This window comes from Electrona antarctica, assembly GCF_951216825.1.
Source record: "Electrona antarctica genome assembly, chromosome: 17".
In the NCBI taxonomy this organism is placed as follows: Eukaryota; Metazoa; Chordata; class Actinopteri; order Myctophiformes; family Myctophidae; genus Electrona; species Electrona antarctica.
This window is the reverse complement of record NC_136798.1, coordinates 7,696,016-7,708,301: the sequence shown is the minus strand read 5'-3', so window position 1 is coordinate 7,708,301 and position 12,286 is coordinate 7,696,016. Positions and strand designations below refer to the sequence as shown.

Below are 12,286 nucleotides of genomic sequence, written 5' to 3'. Positions count from 1 at the left end.
GCTTTTCATCTCTCCTCCTCTCCTCTCCTCTCCTCTCTCTCACACGCGGCTTTCTTCTCTTTAGTCTTTCTGACAGCGACCCCCCCCCCCTACCCCCCCCCCCCCCCCCCCCCCCCCCACGTACGCACCACGCGCGCTCATTCAACAAGCCCGGGTTGTCCAGAGGTACTCCTCCTCCTCCTCTTCCTCGCACCCGTGAAAAATGTTGACGCTGAGAGTAATTGATTCAAATTGGCCGCGGCGACGATCGCAACGATCGCGCTGCTCCAGAAACGAAACGAAACGGGGGGGGGGGGGGGGAGCTTGTAATCAAAGGGAACGGGGCTGAGGAGGAGCGTGTTTGACAAGCTTGTCGAAATGAGCGTGTGCGTGTGTGTGCGTGCGTGCGAGTGCGCATGTGTCTTTTCATGTATGTGAGTTTAGGCTGTCTGTGTTTGTGCAAGTTTGACAGCCATGTCAAACACTCAAGCTTGGAGCAGGGTGGGTGTGTGTGTGTGTGTGTGTGTGTGTGTGTGTGTGTGTGTGTCTGTGTGTGTGTGTGTGTGTGTGTGTGTGTGTGTGTGTGTGTGTGTGTGTGTGCATGTGTGTGTGTGTGTGTGTGTGTGTGTGTGCGTGTGCGTGCGTGCATCTACGTGTGCATCAATGTGCTTAGTGTGTCTCTTTAGTTGTGTGTGTGTGTGTGTGTGTGTGTGTGTGTGTGTGTGTGTGTGTGTGTGTGTGTGTGTGTGTGTGTGTGTGTGTGTGTGTGTGTGTGGCACTGTGCACGTTTATATAGTTGTGTGTGTGTTTCTCTAGGGAAGGCAGGACAAGGGCAACAATGTGACTTTGTACCTAGAGGGAGTCCAGCGGTAGGCAGAGATAACCTCCCTCCTCCCTCCCTCCCTCCCTCTCTCTCTCTCTCTCTCCATCTCTCCCTCTCTCTCTCTCCATCTCTCCCTCTCTCTCTCTCCATCTCTCACCCCCCCCCCCTCTCTCTCTCCATCTCTCCCTCTCTCTCTCTCCCTCTCTCTCTCTCTCCATCTCTCCCTCTCTCTCTCTCTCTCCATCTCTCCCTCTCTCTCTCTCTCTCCATCTCTCCCTCTCTCTCTCTCTCTCCATCTCTCCCTCTCTCTCTCTCTCTCTCTCCCTCTCCCTCACCCCCCCCTCTCTCTCTCTCCATCTCTCCCTCTCTCTCTCTCTCTCTCTCTCACCCCCCCCCTCTCTCTCTCCATCTCTCCCTCTCTCTCTCTCTCTCTCTCTCACCCCCCCCTCTCTCTCTCCATCTCTCCCTCTCTCTCTCTCCATCTCTCCCTCTCTCTCTCTCCCTCTATCTCCCTCTCCCTCTCCCTCTCTCTCTCTCTCTCTCACCCCCCCCCCCCCCCCCTATCTCTCTCTCTCCCTCTCTCTCACCCCCCCCTCTCTCTCTCCATTGTTATGTTGCCATGGCGGCAAGGGGACCATGAAACATTACGGCTGACAGTAAAGTCATCTCATTTTACTGTTGCTATGACAACAAACTCCTCACTGTAGGCTGAGGCCAGCGTGAGCTGCAGCCCTTGCCTCGTGCCTGAAGTGTGCGCGCGTTACACGTGTGTGCATGATGCATGTGTGTGTGTGTGTGTGCGTGTGTCTTTGTGTGTGTGCGTGCGTGCGTGTCACTGCATCCCCCATGAGTTCTCATAAAGCTTAACACACTCGCTGGGCTCGAAACAAACTTTTTTTTTTAATACAACTTTTCACGGAGGACCCTCAGGACCAGCGGCTAAAGGACAAGGGCAAATATCACTCAAGTTCAGACTCAATGATGATGCCTGTTGCACATGTGTGTGTGCGTGCGTGCATGTGTGCATGCGTGCGACCCTTGCGTGCGTGCGTGCGTGCGTGCGTGCGACATGGCAACACTGCCTGAAGGAAGCAAACACACACACACACACACACACACACACAAGGAGCCCCAGTACCTTGGCGGGAAAAAAGGTGGATAGCCAGGAGGAGCCGGGAATCGAACCTGGAACCTTTTGGATTCCAAGGCGGCCCGCTGTATCTCCTGACACGCGATGTGGGTGTGATTAATTCTCATTGAATGCCAGATTAATTTCTCACTGCAGTCTTTTCAGAGACCAAAATCGAGAGCTAGTCATACGGAGCGCCATCTAACCTAATCAATAAAAAAATCTAAAAACTCATCCAACCCTGGCAGTCTGGGCCATTGGTAAAGAAAAGGTCATCTAACTCGTGCTTGGCAGTGAAAGAGTTGTGCCAGTGAAAGTGGTCCACAGAACACCATTTTGTGAATTTAGTTGTTTTGAAGATATATATATATATATACATACACACAGTTATAGAGCGTCGCAGTCCCGCCCCCTTTCATGACGACGCTAGAACCAGAAGTGAATTTCTCATTCATTTTCCTCATAGACTTTTCAAAAAGTATTTATTTAAAGACGATTACGCCACGGACAAAGCCAACTCGAGTTGTGACACATCATGACAATAAACACAATGTTTTTCGCTGATCAAATAATTTGTAAGAAGAAAAAACAAACAAAAAGTGTTGTATTCTGCCATGTTTTTCTTCTTCTTACAAATGATTTGATCGGCCCCAAAACATTGTGTTTACTGTCATTTGTCGTCACAACTCGAGTTAGCTTCGTCCGCGGTGTAAACGTCTTTATATAAACACTTTTTGAAAAGGAAATGATGAGGAAAATGAAATGAACAGGGAATTCACTTCTGGTCATCGGGAGGGGGCGGGACTGCGAAGCTCTATACACACACAGGGTTTCTTCATGTTGTCATTAGCTGCCATTTTTTTTTGCATAAACCCATTTTGGGCGGGAAGTCGGGAACCCCTTTTGGTGTTAGCATTATGTTATGCTTTAGCTATTGAAAAATAGCAGATCTACAAGCTCATAGCTTGTATGGGCTTGTAGATCTGCTATTTTTGACAAATCGAACGACTGACATAGAAACATAGCTTTTTCAGAAAACTGTCATTTTCAAACAGATATTTTTAGAATCTGATCTCAGGTCAGAATGGGTTAACGGCAGAAGATGTGGACCTGGTTGTTTCAGCTGGTTTTGTGCCGCTTGCTGTTTTTATAAATTGTGCATAGAGGTCTGTATCGGGCACGTCTGGGCTATGAGAAAGCACCCCCACACCCCCACACCCCCCCGCCCCGCCCCCCGCGCGCGTGGCAAAATAATGATTTGGCGGAACATTGTGACCATTCATCCTAGTGGCAGTTGTGCAGATCAAGCATCTATACTCTATGTACAGTACACTGCAGTGGACATGAGACACCGCTCTGACATTATTACCATAGCAGCACTTAGGCCTCACTCAGACCTTTACAACAGATTGCTGTATGCTTGCTGTATACAAAGGGTGTGACACAGCTTGCCCCAATGCATTTCCAATGGGAGTCACATGGTCTGACACAACACTTGTGTTGTATGAGGGGGAGGGGCGCAGTCGAAACACAGCCGAAAGCCATACAACAGCTTGTAGTCCAAAATGTGCATTGGGGCGGCCATGACACTCACAGCATTCATACAACAAGCATGCAGCAATGCTGCAAAGGTCTGAGTGAGGCCTTAGACTTTACTGGAGAATCAGTCACCAGATCAGCCTGCAAGGTCGTCAAGTATAACACACGTTAGTAAAGACGTCTAACAGTACAGTATGTGTACCAAAGTACCACATTTTGTACTTGAGTAAAAGTATCAATACTGCAATATAGGAATACTAGTCTGCTACAAGTAAAAGTCCGGAATTAAAAATGTACTTGAGTGAAAGTACAAAAGTATTGGTATCAAAATGTAATTCAAGTACCAAAAGTAGATAGTACTCTTTATGCAGAATGTCCCATATTTCAAGTTTTCAAATGTATAAACATCTTTTGAATATAGCCGATCTACAAGCTCACAATGCGTCGCGTTGAGACGCATTGTGAGCTTGTAGATCGGCTATTTTCAAATGGATGTGGGTAATGTGTTTCGTGGTAATAATCAAATCTACAAAGTAACAACAACTAAAGTTTTCAAATAAATGTAGTGGAGTAAAAAGTACAATATTTGCCTCTGAGATGTAGTGGAGTAGAAGTAAAAGTAATGGAAATTGGAAATACTCAAGTAAAGTACAGATCCCTCAAAATGTTACTTAACACATTTTAGGCGGGAACCCCTTTTGGTGTTAGCATTATGTTATGCTTTAGCTATTGAAAAATAGCAGATCTACAAGCTCATAGCGCGCCACCAAGTGGCGCGCTACGAGCTTGTAGGTCTGCTATTTTTGAAAAATCGAAGAACGACTGACATAGAAACATAGCTTTTTCAGAAAACTGTCAGGATGTAGAAGACATTTTTAGAATCTGATCTCAGGTCTAAATGGGTTAAGTAAATGTACTTAGTTACTTTCCACCATTAGCATGGTATTAGCAGGGTGGCATACCAAGACACACCTGTTCTAAGATCCGCGGGGCACACATAGTTGTCACTCCTGAGCTTACGGACACAACACTGCAACCTCTGCTTACATTTCTCCAAACCATTACACCACAAAGAAACTTCTAAACAATGAAAAGAATTCCAAAGACTGCTCAGCGTATAGCTGTAGCACTGCAGATCCAAAAGCTGGCAGGTTCACGACCTTCAACGTGTGAGCGAGTATGAAGTAGGGCTTATACGTGGCTTATACGTGGTTAACAGTCGTTATTCACGCCTTTTATTCCATCGTCTTTCCCTGCGTAATACGCCAAACCCGCTATTTGTTTTATGTTTTGTGGCAACGGTGGCCGAACGGATAGCGGCGCGGTCTAGATACCGGAAGGTTCCCAGTTCGAACCAGCCGTCCGACACGTTAAAATTACCACCGCTGAAATGCCCTTGAACAAGGCATCAACCACTACGATGAAATGTGTTCTATGAGCAGGGCCTGGCTGGAAACAAGTTCTTGAGCTTAGCCCAGATACCCTGGGTAAATATAGATTTCATTTCATTTCATTTCATTTCATGTGTTTAATTTGCTGTTTTTTAATAACTTAACCCATTTTGGGCGGGTTGGTGTTAGCATTATGTTATGCTTTAGCTATTGAAAAATAGCAGATCTACAAGCTCATAGCACGCCACCGAGTGGCGCGCTACGAGCTTGTAGGTCTGCTATTTTTGAAAAATCGAAGAGCGACGGACATAGAAACATAGCTTTTTCAGAAAACTGTCAGGATGTAGACGACATTTATAGAATCTGATCTCAGGTCAAAATGGGTTAATTTGCTGTTTTTTAATAACTTAAAAGAAATAGCGGCTTTGTCGCGAACTTGGTAACGAGGCCGTCGCTTTATGATGACATAACCGGAAAATCAACCAACCGCCGGCTTGCAAGGGCTTCTGGGAAACTGAGTCCAATGCAAAGTGAACGAGGGGGTGTATGGACGATCTTAGCCCGCTTTGCTCTGTCTGTGAGGCGGATCGTGGCTCAATAACAAATCATGGGAAAAACGGATCTTCATCATAAGGAGGTAGAATTACGATGCTTTGACACTTCAAAGGTAACTGTAAACACCGGCAGTGAGCATGACATGTTAATTGGGCTCTGATGCAGTGTTTCCCAACATATGTGCCGCGGCACTTTAGTGTGCCGTTTGAAATGTTCAGGTGTGCCGTTAGATTTGAGCGAAAGTAACCCCGACCCGACCCCGTCCATTGTTGCAGCGTCGTTGTTGTTGTTGTTGCTGCCCAACGTCCATTCAGTTCAACGACCCTCGGCCATAGAACTGTTAATGCGAATGTCTGTATGGCTGACGACGGCACCGCCAGCGGGAATCTGCTTATACAAGCACGGATAAATTGCACATTATTTCAGACCAAACTCGCCCTCTGGCGGCAGGCTGGGGACAAGGGCACCTGGGCAAGCTTGACGCTGGATACCCATGCAATCGTGATTTGCGTGCAGGGTCGTTTCAGAGCATTTGAAAACTCACACAAATTGTGTGTGCTCAAGTTTAAGACCATTGTATTGTGGCCAAAGATTTATTGTTTTTGTGTTTTTCTTTTAAGGATTACTTTGTACTGACAAATAATTGAACATGTGTGTGCCATTTTGAATATATGTTTCTTTATTAATATTATCACATCAAAGCAAAACAAGTTTTAAGTTTTCAAAAATATATATCAGTGAAACTGAGACACTGTCTCTGTACTTTTCTTTCTCTTTAAAGTTATTTGGTGAGTGCTGTTAATGTTTGGAATGGATATTGTGTCTTTAAAAGTACATTATTCATATATATATATATATATATATATATATATAGTCACACACACAATTTACACATTCATACATATGGGGGTCCCTGGAACAAAATCTTTTGAGATGGGGATCAAAATACATAAAATATAATTTTGGGTGGTCCTTGACATGAAAAGGTTTCGAGGCGAGCACCACCACTGATAAAGCAATGTATGTTTTCTTTTTCTGATAACCGAACATTTTGCAGGTCTCAGTGAGTCAATTGAATTGACCCCAGTCACTCTCTCTCACCAGCTGACTAAAACTAAAACGCACATTTCTCTCCCTGACCCTGACCTGTTTCCACTCCTGCTCTGCTCCAGATATACCTGCAGCCATACCGCCACTACAAGGCAACAATAAATAGTTTGCCATGAACGCGTGACAGGATATCGCCTGCAAACACAGAGCGCTTACATTCCTTACGCACGCACACCCTAGCCCACAGCGCGTGAGCTCTGCCTCCTGCTATGTCACCAGTCAACTAACAATATAGTGGGAGTTCAAAGCAAGACATTTAAAAGAAAAAAAACGCCAAGAAGTGTTTTGTTCTTCACACCGACACACCTGTCAAAAAATAAGAAAGTAGGAGGACACATTTTCTCGCCGTCTTGACAGTCGCACCTGTCAGGAAAGAGACTACTTCTTCACTGCACATCAGCGTTCTATTGAAGAGTGCATGATGTTCCTTACGACTGCATGCTATATTAGCTATAATGCAAATCGTTAATGTGATCCAATGCCCGATCAGCAGTACTCTGATTTATCTCTCCAGAGAGAACACTCATGAATGCTGCAGCACTTTTAACCCATTCTGGGCGGGAAGTCCGGGAATCCCTTTTGGTGTTTTAACTAAGCATTATGTTATACTTGTATAAGCTTGTAGGTCTGCTATTTTGAAAAATCGTAAAAATGCGGCACAAATATTTGAATATATATTCTTTCAGAGCGAACGTTTTTTTAATTTCTACGTCAGGTCAAAATGGTTAAGGTTGGGAAAAAAGACAATAAAAACGGGGGTGAAAAGCATGAGGGGCCGGAAAGGATGCCACGTAGACCAAAACGAATTAAACGCCGACAGTAGCGAGCCCAGGCTAATCCCGCATCACAGGAGAACAAGCCTTCATTTTGGAGAGTGCCAGACTGTGGCCTCGATGCAAACTCTGACGTCTGCCTCTCGCCTCGAATCACAGTTCTCCTCCAGCGTTGTAAAAAAAAAAACAATAGACAAAAGTTTCTAATTCTGTCCACACTCCAAACGAACTTTGAATTACAAAATAATTATGTCCATAGTCCATACGAAGCCTATACATCAACCATTATATCAAATAAAAGAGAACATTACTCCCCTCTCTCTCTCTCTCTCTTCCCTTTGGCAGTAGTGACTGAGTTGTTAAAAAAGAAGAATCACAGAACTGGGTTCGAACTGGGAACCTTGTGGTTTCCATCCGGTCACTCTACCCCTGAGCCTCTGGCCCGGCTACTTGAGTAAAAGTACTAAAGCATTTGCCTCAAAATGTACCATTTTGACCTGGGATCAGATTCTAAAAATGTCTTCTACATCCTGACAGTTTTCTGAAAGAGCTATGTTTCTGTGTCGTTCTTAGATTTTTCAAAAATAGCAGACCCGAGTGGCGCGCTATGAGCTTGTAGATCTGCTATTTTTCAATAGCTAAAGCATAACATAATGCTAACACCAAAAGGGGTTCCCGGCTTCCCGCCCAGAATGGGTTAAAGTACCAAAAGTAAAAGTAATCATTCATTATGCAGAATGTCCCATATTTCAAGTTTTCAAATGTATAAAAATCTTTTGAATATAGCTGATCTACAAGCTCACAATGAGTTGCAAAACTTGTTCATGTCAAGGGCCGCCAAATTGATATGTATTTGGCCTCTGACGCCCATCTGAAAATGGTTTGTGCCAGGGAAGAGAAGATTTGTGTTAAAAAAAGACTATTAAAAATCTTCAAAACATTTTCACGATTTTTCTAAAACATTCAACTAGCACCAGTATAAATAGATAATGTGGTTCAAATTTTTTGTGCTGCTGCTGTAAGACATTTTGCTGGGGACCCCCTGGAACCCCCTCCAAGTACCCCGCTTTGAGAACCGCTACATTACACAAAACAACAATGGGCATATGCAAAATTAGGTGTTTATCCCAAACTTCAAACAACAATCTTTTGTAGATATTTTTACTTCTTCACCAAGATCTCTGTTTAAAATAAAAAAAGCAAGTGGATGGTGGATGGAAAGCCCAAATGTAGAGAGGAATGTTTGATTTGGTAAATATCTGTATCCGTGTGGACAGAGCCTCTACATGTGTCTGTGTGTGTGTGTGCGTGTCTGTGTGTCTGTGTGTCTGTGTGTGTATGCGTGTGTGCGTGCATGCGTGCGTGCATGCGTGCGTGCGTGTGTGCGTGCGTGCGTGCGTCTGTGTGTGTCTGTGTGTGTGTGTGTCTGTGTGTGTGTGTGTGTGTGTGTGTGCGTGCGTGCGGTGCGTGTGTGCGCGTGTGTCTGTGTGTGTGTGTGTGTGTGTGTGCATGTGTGTGTGTCTGTGTGTGCGTGTGTGTGCGTGTGCGCGACACTCTCTCTCGAGCGAGAAAGAAACGGAGCATTTTGATCTAACATGCATGTACAGTACTAGCCCACAGGCTATAATTGACAGCATAATAATTTCAACATTACATTCAACCTCACCTAATTACTGGTCTCTAAATCAAGCACTGTGTTCATGTAATAATCATCGTCCCCTGTTGCCGACTGGTTCTATCTGTCATACACACATATGTAAATGTATATTAGTCGATCACTCAGGCATTCATGGGTTGTTGCCTGAGGTGACCCGACGGCAGAAATACACAGCCTGGCAGGGCCAGACTAATATCTCACTGCCTAGATATTAGATACTTCGGCGTGGAAGATTTATTTCCAAGGTGGCGGTTACAAACAGATTCCAACGTCGCAGCAAAAAAGTAATAATAATAATAATGGATTGCATTTTTATAGCGCTTTTCTATGCACTACGTGCTTACTCAAAGCACTTTACAATGGTCCCTTCATTCATTCATTCATACATTGGGAGGTGAAGCGGCGAACAGTCGACGCCAGCGTCCTTACTTCCCACATTCACACACCAATGGTGGCGACCACTGGAGGCAAGGTAAATGGTAAAATGGTGCATTTATATAGCGCCCTTTATCCAAGGCACTTTACATAGATTGTGCATTACATTCACCCATTCACACACACATTCATACACTGATGGTGGCAGAAACCATGCAATGTACCAACCAGCACATCAGGAGCAATTAGGGGTTCAGTGTCTTGCTCAATGACACTTCGACACTAACTCTGGGGGAGCCCGGGTTCGAACTGGCGACCTTGCGGTTACCATCCGGAAACTCTACCCCTGAGCCACCGACACTGACTGGGGTTCAGTCAGTGTCTTGCCCAAGGACACAGTCATGGGCTCTGATTGGTCACCCACAACTCTGGGCGTGAACGAAATGTGATTCAAACTGAGCCGAGGAGTGCCAGACCAACCAACCTGCCCAGGGATTTATTTTCCTGTGGCAGATTCGTCTGGTTTCCAGGCTCAGAAATATAAGCCCGAGCCTGACCAATCAGCACAGGCTGCATGGGCTGGAGCTGTATATCAACCCTAGGGCTAATACGGCAGCTGGCCAACCAATCAGCACCAAACTAAAATGCCACTGCACGGCAAAAAACAGCCACCGCGAGTGACCTTGACGTTGAAGGAGCTAAATGGGCCAAACGTGGACGAAACTAATTATTAGACAAAATACATCTTGGGGACTTTTTTTTCTCCCACCGTCGCAGTGCAACGCGTTGGGATGTTGTAGAGCAGTGGTTCTCAACCAGTGGTCCGGGGACCACCAGTGGTCCTTTGAGGGGGTTCCAGGTGGTCCCCAGCTAAATTATGGAGAGGTGGAAAACCAAATGGACCCTTGGATCTTTAACTCTTGAGAGTGTACAATGAAACCAAATGGACCCGTACGGTTCCATTTGGTTTCATTTTACACTCTCAATAGTTACATTATTGTATTGTTAAACATCTGCATTACTTCATTTACAAGAATTCTACACAATTAGAGAATGTAGAATAATTATTATTTTGATCAATGTTTGCCAACAGCATGGAATTGTGTTTTGGGTCTGAGAGGCTATCAAAAAATAATGAATTGCATTTTTATAGCGCTTTTCCAAGTGCTCAAAGCGCTTTACAATGGTTCATTCATTCATACATTGGGAGGTGAAGCGGCGAACAGTCGACGCCAGCGTCCTCACTTCCCACATTCACACACCAATGGTGGCGAGCTCACACCGACCAACTCATTGGAGGCAATGTAGGGTTCAGTGTCTTGCCCAAGGACACTTCGACATGTGGACAGGAGGAGCCGGGGATTCGAACCGCCAACCCAGGGATCATTGGACGACCTGCTCTACCTCCTGAGCCACAGCCGCCCACAGCCGCCCCCAGGCGATCCACGGATGGTGATCCGTGGATCGATTGGCATATCAATAATGGGCTTTGATATGAAAATGGTTGAAAACCCACTGTTGTAGAGTAGACTGTCTGCCCGGCAGCAACGATACAATACAGAGATTACACTAGTGTGAAGTGACAGGCGCCTTTGTTTGCTTTTTACGTCACGGGAGGACATGCTTAATGCAAACATAAAAAGTCCATAGACTTGGCTAACACATGACATCACAGGGGGGTATGCTGAAAACGGGGAGAGTGGGGCGGAATGAATAAGACAAACCTAAAACCTAAACGAAAGTCAGACATCGGAGGGGCCAGCGCTTCTCAATTATTGAATCAATCGAAAAAATTATCATTAGAATAATTGTTGAAGAAAATAAGTGATCGTTGCAGCCCTCCCACAAAACACACTTCTGCTCACTATAAGTTCAATTCAGTTCCGTACTGATTTGTCGCATGTTTGCCATTACAGCAGACAGCAACTTGGATCCAAAACACATCGCCCAAATTTATGAGATTTTGTTCATCCAGCTTTTCACCACATTATCAACGCTGTTAATATTGAAACGTAACCGCGGGGAGATGCCTGGGACGTGGTGTCAACACAACACACAGCCAGCCCAGTGCAGGCGGAGCTGCCTGCCTGGCAGGCGGAGCAGCGCAGGCAGAGCTGCCTGGCTGGGACTTCATCACAACACACAGCCAGCCCAGCGCAGGCGGAGCTGCCTGGCTGCAACACAACACACAGCCAGCCCAGCGCAGGCGGAGCTGCCTGGCTGCAACACAACACACAGCCAGCCCAGTGCAGGCGGAGCTGCCTGGCTGCAACACAACACACAGCCAGCCCAGCGCAGGCGGAGCTGCCTGGCTGGGACTTCATCACGTGGAATGCAAAACTGTGTCTCTGTCAGGCAGAAAGAAACCCCTCATCATCAGTTTTCTGAAATACCTACTGTATGTTTCTATATCAGTGGTGCTCAATATTTCATGTCAAGGACCCCAAAAATGTTATGTATTTGGCCACCGACCCACATCTGAAAATATGTTGTTCCAGGGACTCCCCCAGAAGCAAAGATTTGAGTTAAAAACGTTAAAAACGAAAGAATATATATTCAAGATTTGAGGCACATTTTCACGATTTTTCAAAAACAGAAGATCTACAAGCTCATAGCGCTATGAGCTTGTAGATCTGCTATTTTTCAATAGCTAAAGCATAACATAATGCTTAAAACACCAAAAGGGGTTCCCGTCCTGAATGGGTTCACTTAATCATACTGCAGCGTCGCACAAAAGCATCTAAAATAGCAGATCCGCAAAGCCAGAAACGCGTCGATCGGCCACTTTTGATGCTTCCGAACTAGAATCCTGAAAAGTATATATTCTAGTATTCTGAAAGTATATACAGTAAACTAAGTTTTGGATGTGGACATATGAGGTTTCCACCCGTCAGAGAGAGAGAGACAGCGGCTTGCTCTCTTCAACGCAGCGAGTCTGAAGGCATAGCATGATGT

At 45.4% G+C, this 12,286-nt stretch overlaps 1 protein-coding gene across 1 annotated transcript in view; it reads right to left on the bottom strand.

The window, feature by feature from the left end:
- The window catches only part of ches1 (checkpoint suppressor 1), a gene marked incomplete at its 3' end in the record, with an annotated part of 118,984 nt that overhangs the window by 53,729 nt on the left and 52,969 nt on the right, over window positions 1-12,286 (bottom strand). The gene's annotated exons all lie outside the window — the stretch shown is intronic.